At 35.4% G+C, this 14,442-nt stretch overlaps 1 protein-coding gene across 1 annotated transcript in view; it reads right to left on the bottom strand.

Annotated features, from left to right (window-relative positions):
* Positions 1-14,442, bottom strand: part of SOX6 (SRY (sex determining region Y)-box 6) — a 704,108-nt gene that overhangs the window by 688,808 nt on the left and 858 nt on the right. The gene's annotated exons all lie outside the window — the stretch shown is intronic.

Raw genomic sequence — 14,442 nt, 5'->3', positions numbered from 1 at the left:
ACACTTCACCAAAGAAGACATTCAGATGACAAACAAACACATGAAGAAATGTTCAAAATCCCTAGCTCTAAGAGAGATGCAAATCAAAACAACTATGAGATATAATCTCACCCAAGTACAAATAGCAAAATTTAATAGAACAGCAAGCATCAAATGCTGGCAAGGTTGCAGAGAAACTGGAACCTTTAGTCACTGTTGATGGGAGTGTAAAATGGTGCAACCACTATGGAAGGCTGTATGATGCTTTCTCAAAATGTTGCAAATAGATATACCATTTGACCCAGTAATTCCACTGGGAATTTACTCTAAAAAAACCATAACCACTACCCAAGCAGATATACACACACCCATGTTTTTTGCAGCTTTGTTCGCAATAGCAAAGAGCTGGAAACAACCTAAGTGCCCATCAGCAAAAGAATAGATAGAGAAGCTGTGGTATATTCACACAATGGAATACTATGCAGCATTGAAAAGCAAGGAACTCACGAAATATTATGCAAAATGACCCTGGGGAACTTTATGCCAAGTGCAATATCTCAGTCCCAAAAGGACAAATATTGCATAGGGCCACTGTTGTAAAATGGGATTGACATCAGGGTTGAGGGAAGACAGAGAAGGAGGGGAGGAATGATGTATACTGCATTGAAACAGACGACGGAGAGAACTATTTAAAAGGGATATATGATTGAGTATTATTGTCATGACAGGATTAAAGAATGAAGGCTCCAAAGTAGAGTGGACTTGGGAGGAGGGATTCCATAACAATAAAAGAGTTTTACTTTTCAGGGAGAAGAGTGAATTGGGGGGGGGGGTAGGCAGGGGAAAGAGTGCTACAATGAATGATTGAAAACCCGAAGTCTCTGTAAACTTTCATTAAAATTAATAAAAAAGAAAAGAAAGCATCATAAATAAACAAAAAAAAATTTACAAGCTTGCAAACAGCCAAAAATACACAAACTGGAGAGGATAAAATTGACAAAAGGGACTTTCTAGAAACCAATCCCTGTGTACATCAAAATCACTTTCCAATAGGTTGAAAAGAAAGGTCATAGACTGAGAAAAAATATTTTAAACTACTTTTTCAAACAAAGGACTCATAACTAAAATTTATACACCACAGTGCTTATCCCAGAAAACACTGATAACCCAGTTACAAAATGTGCAGAAGACACGAAAAGACCAAAGAGACTATTAGGATGGCCAAAAAACACATGAGGAAATATTCAAAATTACTAACAATCAGAAACATGAGATAACTATCTCACTACAGCAGCAAAAGCAAACTTTAAAAGGACAGCAAGCAATGACTGTTGGAGAGGATGCAAAGAGTTTGGAACTCTCCTGTGCTACTAGTGGAATTGTAAAATGGTACAACCACTATGGGAGGCAGTTTAGTAATCCCTAAAAAAGTTGAATATAGAAATTCCATATGATCAGCTATTCCACTACTAGGAATATACTCCAAGAAAACCAGAGCTGAGAAACAGACAAAAATGTACACCTATGTTTATTACAACATTATTCATCATAGCAAGAAAATCTAAGCAGCCCAAGTGCTCATCAACAAATGAATGTACAGAGAGACTGTGCTACATTCAAATAATGGAATACTATGCAATGTTAAGGAATAACCAGATCATAAAAAAACAATTCAACATGAGTGAAGGTGGAGAAATAACTCAGCCACAAAAGTATAAATACTGCATAAGACTGTTATTGTGGAAAAAGAAAGGTAATTAATTGGAGGGGGAAAGGGATTGGGAGAGCAGAGATAGAATGTACAGTCAAAAAACACTGCAAAGGATCTGGAAAAGGGAGAATCCACCTGGGAAGAATTGATAAAAATACAATATGGCTGCTGCAATTAGGAAATAGGAACAAGGTATATATAACTGTTCAGAAGAAGAGAGGAGAAGTGAGGTAAAAATACTATTTCATTATATAAAATCAAGGTATGTGGATGAACGTATAAAACACAATGTACAAGAATGAAAGGTAGTGATCAGCTTCTTGCCACTAGGCCACTAGGGCTCCAATCAAATACAAAGTGAATAAATTATTATATAAAAAACAATGTATGTGGATGAAACACAATTTATATGAATGATTGTATGAAAGTCAATCTAAAAAAATGTAAAATTACAACTCAGCAAAGGAAACAATGATTTTTAAAGATGACAAAATATGTGAGATGCTTCAACAAAGTAGATAGAAGGCATGCCATCACATAAAAAGATTGAACATTATTGTTCCGTTACTGTTGTTCTTATGAGTCACCCTATGAACAACAGCTCTGAAGCCTACTTGCCCTATCCTGAACCAATCTCACTGACTCCAAAATACCTATCCCCATTGTCTCAGTTTACCATATCAATCTGCTCCATTCAAGGACTTCCTCTCCTGTGTTGTCCCTCCACTCTTCTAGGCATAATGTCCTTCTCCAAACACTGGTCCTCCTGGCCATGTGTTCCAAGTATGTGAGCTGTTGATTGTTGATTGCCTTCAAGTCGAGCATGACTCTTAATAGCCCTATGAACCAAAGGTCTGAAGCCCCTCTACAACTACTGACATTTATCAAAGTTCATAGAGTTTCTGGAGGCATGTTGTTTAGGAAGTGGATGCCACTCCTGCTACAGGGCTTCAAAATCCTAGCCTCCTGTAAAGATTTACAGCTTCAGAAATTCTGTGGGAATGTAACCATTACTTGGACTTGACTTTGGTTTGGTTTGGTTTGGTTTGGTATGGTTAGGTTAGGTTAGGTTTGATTTTCTTGGTGGTATATTGTGAGCTGCTAACCAAAAGTTGACACTGTAAACCCATCAATAATTTCACAAGAGAAAGATATGGCAGTTTCTGCCTAAAGCTGTACAGCGAGGGAAATCCAATAGATGTCTGCCATGACTTGGAATGAACTTGACAGGAAGATAGAAACATAGACTGAAGAAATCTACAATACTTAAGCAAAATTAAGTAATCGACAGTGCCATTATCTGGGCCAGAGGGAGACCTTTAGCAATAAAAGTATTGTTACATTTTAAAAAAAGAAGATAGAAGAAGAAGAGAAAAATCCTAGCCTCCAAGGATAGACTTGTTTCACCCTCTCCAAGACAGATCAATTTGTTTTCTTGGCAGTCCATGGCATTATGTTAAAAAATCTTCTTCAGCACTAAAATCAAAGGCATCCATTCTTCTTTCGTCATCCTTAGTCATTGTCAAACTCTCTGATGCATAGCAAATCATTGCGAAGACCATGGCCTGGATCAGGCGCCCTTGGTCCATTAGGAAAATACAAATTAATTTACCACAATCTCCATAATGAGATACTATTGAAAACCCATTGGCATAGCTATAATGAAAAATATCAGTGATTTTAAATGTTAATAAGGATATAAAGGAACTTAACTATCATACAATGCTGGTAGAATCATAAAAAGAGTAAAACTACTTAGGAAAATTTAACTTTTTAAAAAAGTAAACATACATCTATTGTGTGACCTAGCCACTCTACGGACAAATATTTGTATAAAACCACTACCAGTACCTTTATTTGTAATATATCCAAATAGGAAAGAGACAAAATTAATGATTACATTGTGGTGTAGACATATAAAGAAATACTACATGGTAATTTCAAATATATGCTATTCACATGCACAGCACAAATGAATTGAAAAAAATGCTAAATGAAAGAAACTAGACCCCCCCAAAAGTACATATTAAATTACTATATTTATGTAAAATTTTTGAAAATGAAAGCAAATATATACTGACAGATCAGTTATTATTTATTATTATCATTATCAGTTATTATTACCTGAGGCTGGAGTGAGGAAGAAGGAAACAGAAGAGATGAAGAATTTTCAAAAGACATGAAAAAGTTGCATATGATGGATATGTTCATGGTCTTGATTACGAAAATACTTCATTGATGTATACCTAAGTCAAAACTCATTAATTGTACATTTCAGATAGGTGCAAGTCATTGTATCCAATTGTACCTCAATCAAAGTGTTCTGGTTTTTTTAAATTTTATTAATTTTAATGAACATTGACAGAGATTTTGGATTTCCATTCATTCATTCAATGTTGCACTTTTCTCCCTGCCCAGCCCTCCCCCGACCCAGTTTGCTCCTCTCTTTGAAAAGCAAAATAAAGGTTTCTTCTTTAGTATACAATCCCACCGCCCCAAATAAACTCCACTACGCAACCTTCATTCTGGACTCTTGTGATGACCATAATACCCTATCATACATGGCTTTTAAATATTCTCTCCCACATCTGTTTCAATGCAGTATACATAATTTATCCAGTTTTTCTCAGTCTTACCCAAACCCTGATGTCAGTCCTGTTCTACAACAATGGCACCATGCAGTATTTGTCCTTTTGTGACTGAGATATTTCACTCAGCATAATGTCCTCCAGGGTCACCCATTTTGAATAATATTGCATGAGTTCCTTGTTTTTCAATGCAGCGTAGTATTCCATTGTGTGAATATACCACAGCTTCTCTATCCATTTGTTTGTTGATGGGCACTTAGGTTGTTTCCAACTCCTTGTTATTGTGAACAACACTGCAATAAACATGGGTGTGCATATATCTGCTTGGATATCAGTTATAGTCTCTTTGGGGTATATTCCCAATAGTGAAATTGCTGAGTTGAATAGTATCTCTAATTGCAACTTTTTGAGAAAGCGTCATACCGCCTTCCACAGTGGTTGCACCATTTTACACTCCCACCAACAGTGAATATGGGTTCCAGTCTCTCCACAACCTTGCCAGCATTTGTTGCTTGCTGTTCTGTTAAATTTTGCAATTCTGACTGGGGTGAGATGATATCTCACAGTTGGTTAAGACAGCATGGTACTGGTACAATGAGAGATACATAGATCTATGGAATAGAATTGAGAACCTGGAAATCAGCCCATCTATCTATGATCAACTGATTTTTGACAAGGAGATGAAATCAGTTAAGTGGAGAAATGACAGCCTTTTTAACAAATGGTGTTGGCCAAATTGGAAAAGTATCTGCAGAAGACTCAAGCAAGATCCACACCTCACTCCATATACAAAAACCAACTCAAGGTGAATCATGGACCTAGGACTAAAACCAAGGACCATAAGCTTCATTAAAGAAAAGCTTGGAACAACACTACAAGTCCTAATCCACAACATAAACAGTCTTCCAAGTATTCCTTCAAAAGTAATGAAATTCATGCAAGAAAAAATGGAAGATTAATAAGCTTCTCTTCTTAAAAACAAGTTCAAAAAGCAGCTTTTGGGGGAAACACTCAAATTTGTTAGCAGCTCTTACCTACTGCCCTCAAGTTTCACATTGTTTCCTATCTCCATTTAAGACTGTTTCTGCAACAGCAGCTGAATCACTTTTATAGTAACTCTTGTGCACCTCTACTCCACCTTCAAATATAGCCAGTAAATTCGGCTTTACTACAGTACAATAAAAATGTGAAACCATAATTGCATCTAAAAAGGAGCTGTTGGCACTGTATTAGTTTAAAGGAAACTCTACACTGAATACTAATGCAAAAATTAATGATAGTTTGCTTAGTTGCCAAAAAAGTTACAGTAATTATTTATTCTGCCATAATGTGTGAAGTTATTTTGAAGGCAACTTAGAAAAGTAATGTGTAGGAATTAGAATAAGTCACAACTTCATGATTTTCAGCTTAAGGGTTGCTTTTATTTTTACTTCAGTAAAGTATGACACTACCCTGTGACCAGAAGATTGACTTAGAGTGAGTAAACATAAAGAGATGAGTTTACTTCTCTAGTAAATAGGATTCACTGATGGGCATCCTACAAGATACACCTCACACCAAATTCCATTCTGTAGGTGATAGCAGAACACACAAACAGAATCTATGGTTTTGCTTCCCTTTTTCTTTACAAACCATCACAAAATTTTTAGAGTTGAGTATAAACTAAGATCAAATTTAGACGTGTTGTTTGAGATTACAAAGATTAAACACTTAAATATCAGATAAAAGCTCTGATCTTGAGGGTAGGTTTTTGCCTTCCCTGAAATGCCTAACTCAGGCTGTGTATTTTTTATGCCTTCAGATATTGGCATGCTTCACATTTAAGATTACGACACATAACTTGTTTTGAAATTTTTAAATTCTTCCACTGCGCATGTCTCAAGTGCTTCATGACTACCGCTGATAATTGAGCAATTAACTTGAAATTACCAAATATGCTGTGTTAGCATAAAAGGTAGTAAGCACCATGAAAGAATAAAGAACAGAGGAATTTAGTACAGTGAGAAAAGTACTAAAGGGTAAAATCGGACATCACCATAATAATAATGTCGCTGAATAAGTTTTAGCAGTTTCAAGTCTCAGTGGCTTAATGATGCCAGTAAACAATTTAAGGGAACAAATGCAGGGTACTACATATTTTTAGATCATTTTATTCTGATGCTACAAAAAGAAAGCTTCTTTCTAACTGCTCTTGTGTAACATTCACCAGCTAGTCTAAAAAGTGTGGGAGTCTCATTAAACAACAATCATAAAACAATTAGGTTAACAATCTAGACAGGTAGATTCTCAAGAAATGGAAGCTTAAGAGGGTGTGTGTGTGTGTGTGTGTGTGTGTGTGTGTGTGTGTGTGTAAAATTCTAGGGCAAAAGAAGTCATCAAATTATTAAAAATAAACTTTCAAATAAAACATGAAGATGCATGGTTTGACAAGAAAAAGGATAAAACTCAGTTTACCTGGAAAAATAGGAATCCTTCAATGTTCATCACCCCAAGCTATTTATTACTGGGCTTTTCAAGCTAAAACCATCCTATGACCCTAGACGATAGTGTTTAAATACAGTCAATGAAGCAAATTCTATAAAAGTAAATCCTACCTTTTTTTCAATAGAAGACAATTTTTAAAGTTTTCAACAAAAATAGATTATTTAGAAAGGCGCAGAGAAAACCTCCATAAATACAGGTCACTATTACACACACTTCTTTTCTTCAAAATTCCATCAACATTGTTCCAAACCACTGCTTCTTGTTGTTTGTTACGTACTAGCAAGTCAGCTATGATTCACAGCATCTCTATTAACAACGCACCTGAACTTTGTCCTGTATTGTGCCAATCTCACCATCTCCAATAGACTTGGACACTGCTAGAAGGCTAAAATAGGCTAGGTGTCTTTTCAGGTGCAAATTAGAAACAGATATTGAAGGAAGAGGAAAGATGAAATATTTAAGGATATTAGCATATAAAACTTAAAATCTTAACTGTAACAGATATAGACATTGAGATTAGCAAACTGCTTTCAATTAAAGTGAATTTCTAGCCATAGTTCACAAATGTATAGGAGCTATGTGTATTAATGTAGATACTTCAAATGTCAGTATATCTCTAATTAACATGAGCATACAACCGTAAAACTGGCAAGGCACAATTTTAAATTCCTTACATTCCCAGCATTAATGCTTTCCTAGGGCAGCTCCCGTTGTCATGGAAAATGGCATTCAAGCCCTATTTGTGGATTTTCACAGCTCATCTTTTTTATTTACCTGCCTTGTGTCAAGATTACTCTGAAATAATATCTTTTAAGGATAATGCACTTAGACCTACTTGTCATTAATTTACAGATGTTCCCCACTGAAAGAGGCTAGGGTAAGGCTGTGTTCAATTTAAAAGAGACTTGTTTCCATTTTAAAACACCATGAAAAGATGAATTTGTGATTCTGTTTGTGTCCAAATATTGTTGGTTAGGTGTCCTCAAGATGTCAATTCCAACTCATTTTTTTTAGATACTGTCAACTGGGTTCACAGCAACCCTACATACAACAGAATCAAACCTTATCTGGCCCTGTGCCATCCTCCTACTCTGCTGCTTCAGGATATTTTTCGAGTCATTATGTCAATCTATTTCAATGAGAGTCTTCTCTTATTCTAAGTATTCTCCAAATCTTTCCTTCTAAGAAGTATTCTGGTTTGCACTTTCTCCAAGAAAGATTTGTTTGTTGTTTTTGGTAGTCCACGACATATTCAATATTCTTTACCAACACCACAATACAAGGATAACAGTTCATTTTCAATTTTCCTTATTTTTTCTCTAATTTTCACAAGCACATGAGGCAAATGAAAGTATCAAGCAAATATTTGGATCAAACATATCTTAGACTTAAAATTATTATTCTTGCTTTTCAGTATTTTAAAGAGGTCCTTTTCAGCAGATTTGCCCAACCCAAGAATAGTTTGATTTATTATCTTTTGTTTCCATGAGCACTAACTGTGGAGCCACGTAAAATGAAACGTCTGACAATTCCAATCTTTTCTCCATTTACCGTAATGTTGTTCATTGGTCCACTTGTGAAGACACTTCCTAAGCAATATACCACTGGAAACTCTCTGAAGAGTCGATAGTTACAGAAAAGCATCAGGCCTTTTGTTCTTAGGGTCACAATGTATCATGCTTGACTCAATAGCAATCAGCAACAACACAGGTTTCACATACACATGAGGAAAATAAAAATACCACATCTTAGATCAGACTCACATTAGCCTACAAAGTGACATCTTTGCTTTGTGTTTGTATTATGTTTGTGATTTGAGTAAAAATTTAAAGATAAAATTGGTTTCATGTTAAATAATTCATATAGATTTTGGGTTTTAATATTATTTATAATACCCACAATTTAATCAAATTTTCCAACTCCCTCCCTTTAATTTTCACTTTCATTAATCCTTCTAGGGAGCTCTGATAGTCTAGTGGGCCGGATGTTTAGGATAGGCTGGTTGGTTTGCTTAGGGTTTTTGTTTTGTTTTGTTTTGTTTTAATCCTTTTATCCTACCCCTTCTTGACTTCTGGCTTTATCCTTAGGCAAATGCAGCAATTTTTACTTTATATGGTTGATTATTCTAAGAAATTAGTGACTCTCTGGTGTTACTGTTCACATCATAAGGTCTCTCTATGGTGTCTGAACCTGGTGTTGCAATGCATAACTTATTGAACTGCTAACCAAAAGTCAGCAGTTGGGATCCACCAGCCACTCCCTGGGAAAAAGATGGACAGTCTCCATCTGTAAAGATTTACAGGATGGAATACTATGCAGCACTCATGAGCAATGATTTTGAAAAATACTATATTAGAAAGGTAAGAGAGCATTATGCTGAGTGAACTAACTCAGGCACAAAAGAAAAATACTGTACATGATCATTCTTGTAAAAACAGAAGGATAACCAGTAAGATGTGTATGAAAATCCAAAGAAAGGACAGGGAACAGGGAGTCTTAGGGTGGGGAGGGCAGAGATCATGGGGTCACAGAATGGAGGAAGGGGGAAGGGGAAAAAAAGCAACGTACATGAATAAAACACAATAAAAAAATGTACAGCCTTAGAAAGCTGATGAAGGATCACTAAGTCAGAATCAACAGCAATGGGTTTAGTTTTGGAATGGGTTACAGGCTTTTGTTTAAACATTGTTTGATTGAAAGATAAGCCACAATAGTAGTTTTGTTCCAGGTTTGAAGAGTGAATAAGGGCCATGGTCTCAGGAATTCCGGCAGTATCTATGGACCAAGAAACATGACATTTTTTATATATTTTCAGTTTTGCCCCATATTCTCACACACACACACACACACACACACTATCCAGGATTTCCTTATGTGTATCTCCTTTTTCTTTTAGAACAACCCCTTCTTGGTCTAGGTACTGGTTCTGTGTGAGCACAGTTAAGTGTTCTCAAGTTCTATTCATCATGTTATCTGTTATTTGCTAAAATCCATGCAGTCAAATGCAGACTTTGCACAATTATTCATGCAGGGAAATATCTTTCTAGTAGTCTCTTCTTTTAGTCAAAATCCATCAGATATCAAGAATGATATCCTTCCTTTTTCATTCTCTTCTGAAGTGGCTTGATTCCCAGCCAGTGTACTGGTGTAATAATTTTTTTGTTGATGATGTTTTCTAAAACTCTAGACAATTTAAAAAATTCAGATGAAGTACAGTACGTAGTAGTTTTCGAACAGGGTGACAGGGAAATATTAAGGAGTAGCAAATCATCCAGGAATATGAGGTAATGAAGCAACAGAAGGCTCTCTAGATGCTCTACTCTACCTGACTTCAGTACTGCTTTTGGGAAATACTTGCACAACATCAAGTCAAGCCTGAGATAGTAGCCAAAAACAACACTAGAAAGAGAACTGGAATTTGCTCTGACAGGATAATTTGGTGTTATGAGTACAATGAATGTATTCCACAAATCCTTAAGTCTTGCATCCTGCCAATCTTCAAGTTTGATAGTGGCAAATAAAATGGAATATATTATGAAATGTCAAAATAGATGAGATCCTTAGAACTGAGGATAATAAGACTTCATCTTATATTTTGTTGCTATTGTTGGGAGCCTTGAAGTCAGAAGTGACCCACAGCTAACCCTCCAGCGGGTTTTCAAACACAGTTTAATCACATGCAGGAGACTGCTCATCCTTCTTCCATGGAGCTACTAGTGAATTCAAATTGTGTTCTTTAGAGATTGCTGCACAGCTTCTTATCACTGTAAGAAAGAGCCCATCCTTGGAAAAGGACATTATGCTTAGAAAAGTAGAGGTTCAGAAGGAGAGGGAAACTTTCAATGAGATGCAATGGCAGCTACTGCAATAACGGGCACAGAAGAGATTATAAGGATGGCACATAACAGGGAAGGGTTTGGTTCTGTTGTATATGTCTCTCTGAGTCAGAGTCAACACGATGGCACCTATCAACAACACTCTCCAAAATTATAATTCCTATACAGGTTTCATATCTTTAATTCATAGGGTTTGTATGAGTTATAGTCAATTCAATGGCATTAACAACAACAATACTTCTCATAATTGTGTTTTATATAAAATTTAATGTCATCAGAAACATGTGGTATACTCATTTAAGATATTATTGTTGCCTCAAGCCTGGAGTAAATAATCACTTTTTGTACTAGATAATAAAATACTTTGCAGGCACCTCGAGAAAAAAATTGCAATTAGAGATCATGAATATAGGAAAATTTTATAAAATTAAAATAACTACCAAATTACTATAAACATTTTGGTAACCTGAAAAAGTAGGATATCTAATTTTGGGGTCTGGAATTTTGGGGATTGGGTTTGGTTTTTATTAACCAATCATGTATTCCCTTGGCAAAAGCAAAGTCAGAATCACATAATTAATTTTAATTAAGTAGAAAAAATTAAGCTATGAGATCTTAACATACATAAAATCTTGTTTATAGTGACCACTTTCAAGAAATAGAGTATAGTTTTATATTTTTTTCAAGAGGAAAGGAAAAATATCTATAAGGATCAGCTTAGAAACAATAATTATTTTCTTTCTTGGTGCTTTTCTCTTCTGACTTAAATAGTGGATGTGAGTAGGTACGATTCAAATTGGTTCTCACACACCCTCAGTGTGGCCTATTAATTATGGATGTGCAAAACAATATCCCGCCTTTCTTATCTCATAGATCTGAACACCTTACTAAGAAACCGTCCCATAGCCATGAGGTATAACTTTCTTCCTTAGATCATGTAGCAGCAAAAAAGCAACTTCAGGACATGGAAAAGGTTCTTAAGAGACCATTGTCATTGACACTATTTGCTTATTCTTAGGCCAAACTAGATACTGCTATTGTTTTAACTGTCTTATCATTCAGTATAAATGGCTGACAGTTTCTGCAACTAATGAAATGGGAACTCACACATTCTCAGTAGCGTACTAAATTCATCTGACTTTCCTTTGTAATCATATCCTGTTACGTTTCTTTAATAATAAGGCCTTACAATCAAGAAATGGTCTCAGTATACCTTGAGATCACCATATGAAAGTTCTCAAAATAATAAAAAATTATAACTTTAGGCTTTTGTGACTGGTATAATTCCTATTTAAATGACTAGATAAAGTCTGAGTTGAATTCTTGTTTTTAAAAATAATTATAGAAACATGATTCCATCTTTAGATTTCAGCCTCTTCCTTTATCAGGTCCTAAGGAGCTCTGGTGGCATACTGCTATAGGTATTGCATTTCTAACATAAAAGCTGTCAGATCAAAACCACCAGAAACACCACAAGATAAAGATGGGTAGTCTCTTACTATAAACATTTAAAGCCTCAGAAACCCAATGGAGAGTCACTATGAGTGAAACTCAACAGTGGGTTTTTATAAGGTTCTGAGAAGAATCCCTGCTAACTGGATCACTGTTACTCAAAACTAACCTAGAGCCTTTAAGTAATTAAAAAAATAAATGTATAATTTAATAAAGGTCATCTTGCTTGAAATGCTGGCCTATATTCTGTCATTTTAAAATTTAAGATCATCCTAAAACTTGAAGCACTTACTGATTAGTCTCAAAGGATGTACCTTTAAGTATGGAGTATACCTCAACTTAAAGAAAAAGTCCTCACATAACATGGTGGTAAACAGAAAAAAGACTAAAGCTGCCAATTATTTCATTTGTGTTGGATCTCTAACCAATACCAATGGAGGAAGTAGTCAAGAAATCAAATAGAGTGCTGCACTGGGTAAATCTGCTGTCTAGGAATTCTTTAACATGCTAAAAAGCAAGGATGTAAATTTAAAGACTAAGGTGTGTCTGACCCAAGCCATGGCATTTTCAACTGTGTCATATGACACTTGAAAGTTGAACAAAAAATAAATAATACCAAAGAAGAATTGATGATTTTGAATTATGGTATTGTGTATATCACAATTTGAATATTCAAAATTGAAGGAATTTTTCTTTGAATACTATGGAATCTTAACAAATAAATCTATCTCTGAAGAAATAAAGCTGGAGTGATCCTTGGAGGACAGGATAGCAAGACTTCATCTCACATGCTTTGGACAAGTTATCAGGAGGGGTCATTCCTTAGAAAAAGGTATGCTTGATAAAATACAAAGAAAAAGAAATCCCTTAATGAGATGAACTGATACAGGGGCTGCAACAGTAAGTTCAAACACAGCAGCAATTGGGAGGATAGCTCAGGACTGAGGAGACTCATCATGAGTCAAAAACAGCACCAAAAAAATTAACAAAGTTTACTCAAGGAAATGACTGAATGTTACAAAAGAAGAGAAAAAGGAAGTAAAAGAAAGGATAAAGCAATCAAGGTCTAGACAATTCAAAATTATTTCCTTTGAATTAAATATTTAATAAAATAATCTCAGATCCTTAAAATCATCAATTTTCACAAAAAGCCCTTCAAAGGCACTATTTATTTTCCCCTTTCTTTGCTTCCTAATTATTACCATAAAACCTTGCACACACTAAAAGTTCATTTTTAACCCAAGTGAATTAAATAATTTATAAAGCTTTTATGTTTTATGTAAGAATTAAATAGTAAAAACAATGTATTCAAACATTGTAAACAAACCAGTAAAATAAAAAAGATAAAAACAAATATTGTAAAAAAATTAGTCAAATAACAAAATTTAATTACAATTTCATAAAATAAAAATTACAATCCCAGACAATACAGATAAACAAACGGGGGACATATGAGCAGAGTTGAAGTGATGGAAAACAGAACCAGCTAAATAGAAGATAAAATTCTCGCACTGATTTGCTAGAACAAAAAGCAGAATCAAAAAGGAAGGGGGAAGAGGAAAGCCTAAGAATCTTGTGAACACATGGAATAACATGCAAATAATCAGAATCCCAGAATAAGAAGAAGTAAGTAAAGTCACCGAGAAAGTTGTGGAAGAATTACTAGAAGAAAACTTTCCAGGCATAATGAAGAATGAGAGAATATGTATTCAAGAAGTTGAGCAAACTCCAAATAGAATAGACTCCAAAAGAAAAAATACCAAAATGTATCATAGTCAAATTTTCCAGAACCAAACATAAGGAAAGAATTCTAAAAGCAGCTAGGGAGAAATAAGGAGTAACCTATAAGGGAGAAACCATGTGAGGAAAGGAGAGTGGGATGACATACATCGAACACTAAAAGAATTAAACTATAAACCAAGAATATTGTACCCAGCAAAACTGTCCATCAAATATGACAGAGAGATCAAGTTATTCTTAGAGAAGCAGAACCTAAGGGAGTTTGTAAAAACAAGACCAGTGTTGCAGGAAATACTGAGGGAAACCCTTCATACAGAGATGCCACAGAAATCAGGATGGACTAAAACAACCTGCAGCAACAGCAAAAAGGACTCAAAGAAATGATGGCAAAAAAACCTTTGCCTCTCATGACACTTAATGTTAATTATTTAAATGCACTAGTGAAGAGAAAGAGTAGCAGATGGGATAAAAACCCAAAACCCATCAATATGCTGGCTAAAAGAGACAGACTTGAAAAGTGAAGTTGGCTGTCTTCAGCCCCCGGCCTGGGGCGAGCCGTCATGGCCCTCTGCTCGGGGCAGGCTGTCTTTGCCCCCCAGCTCGGGGCACGGCCTTCAGGGTGAGCTCCTCAGTCCCCAGATTGTGCCATCTG

This window comes from Elephantulus edwardii, unplaced genomic scaffold, assembly GCF_000299155.1.
Source record: "Elephantulus edwardii isolate Elephantulus edwardi_28Jun2011 unplaced genomic scaffold, EleEdw1.0 scaffold00109, whole genome shotgun sequence".
Classification (NCBI taxonomy): domain Eukaryota; kingdom Metazoa; phylum Chordata; class Mammalia; order Macroscelidea; family Macroscelididae; genus Elephantulus; species Elephantulus edwardii.
Note: the sequence above shows the minus strand (reverse complement) of the source record. Positions and strands in the feature narration are given on the sequence as shown.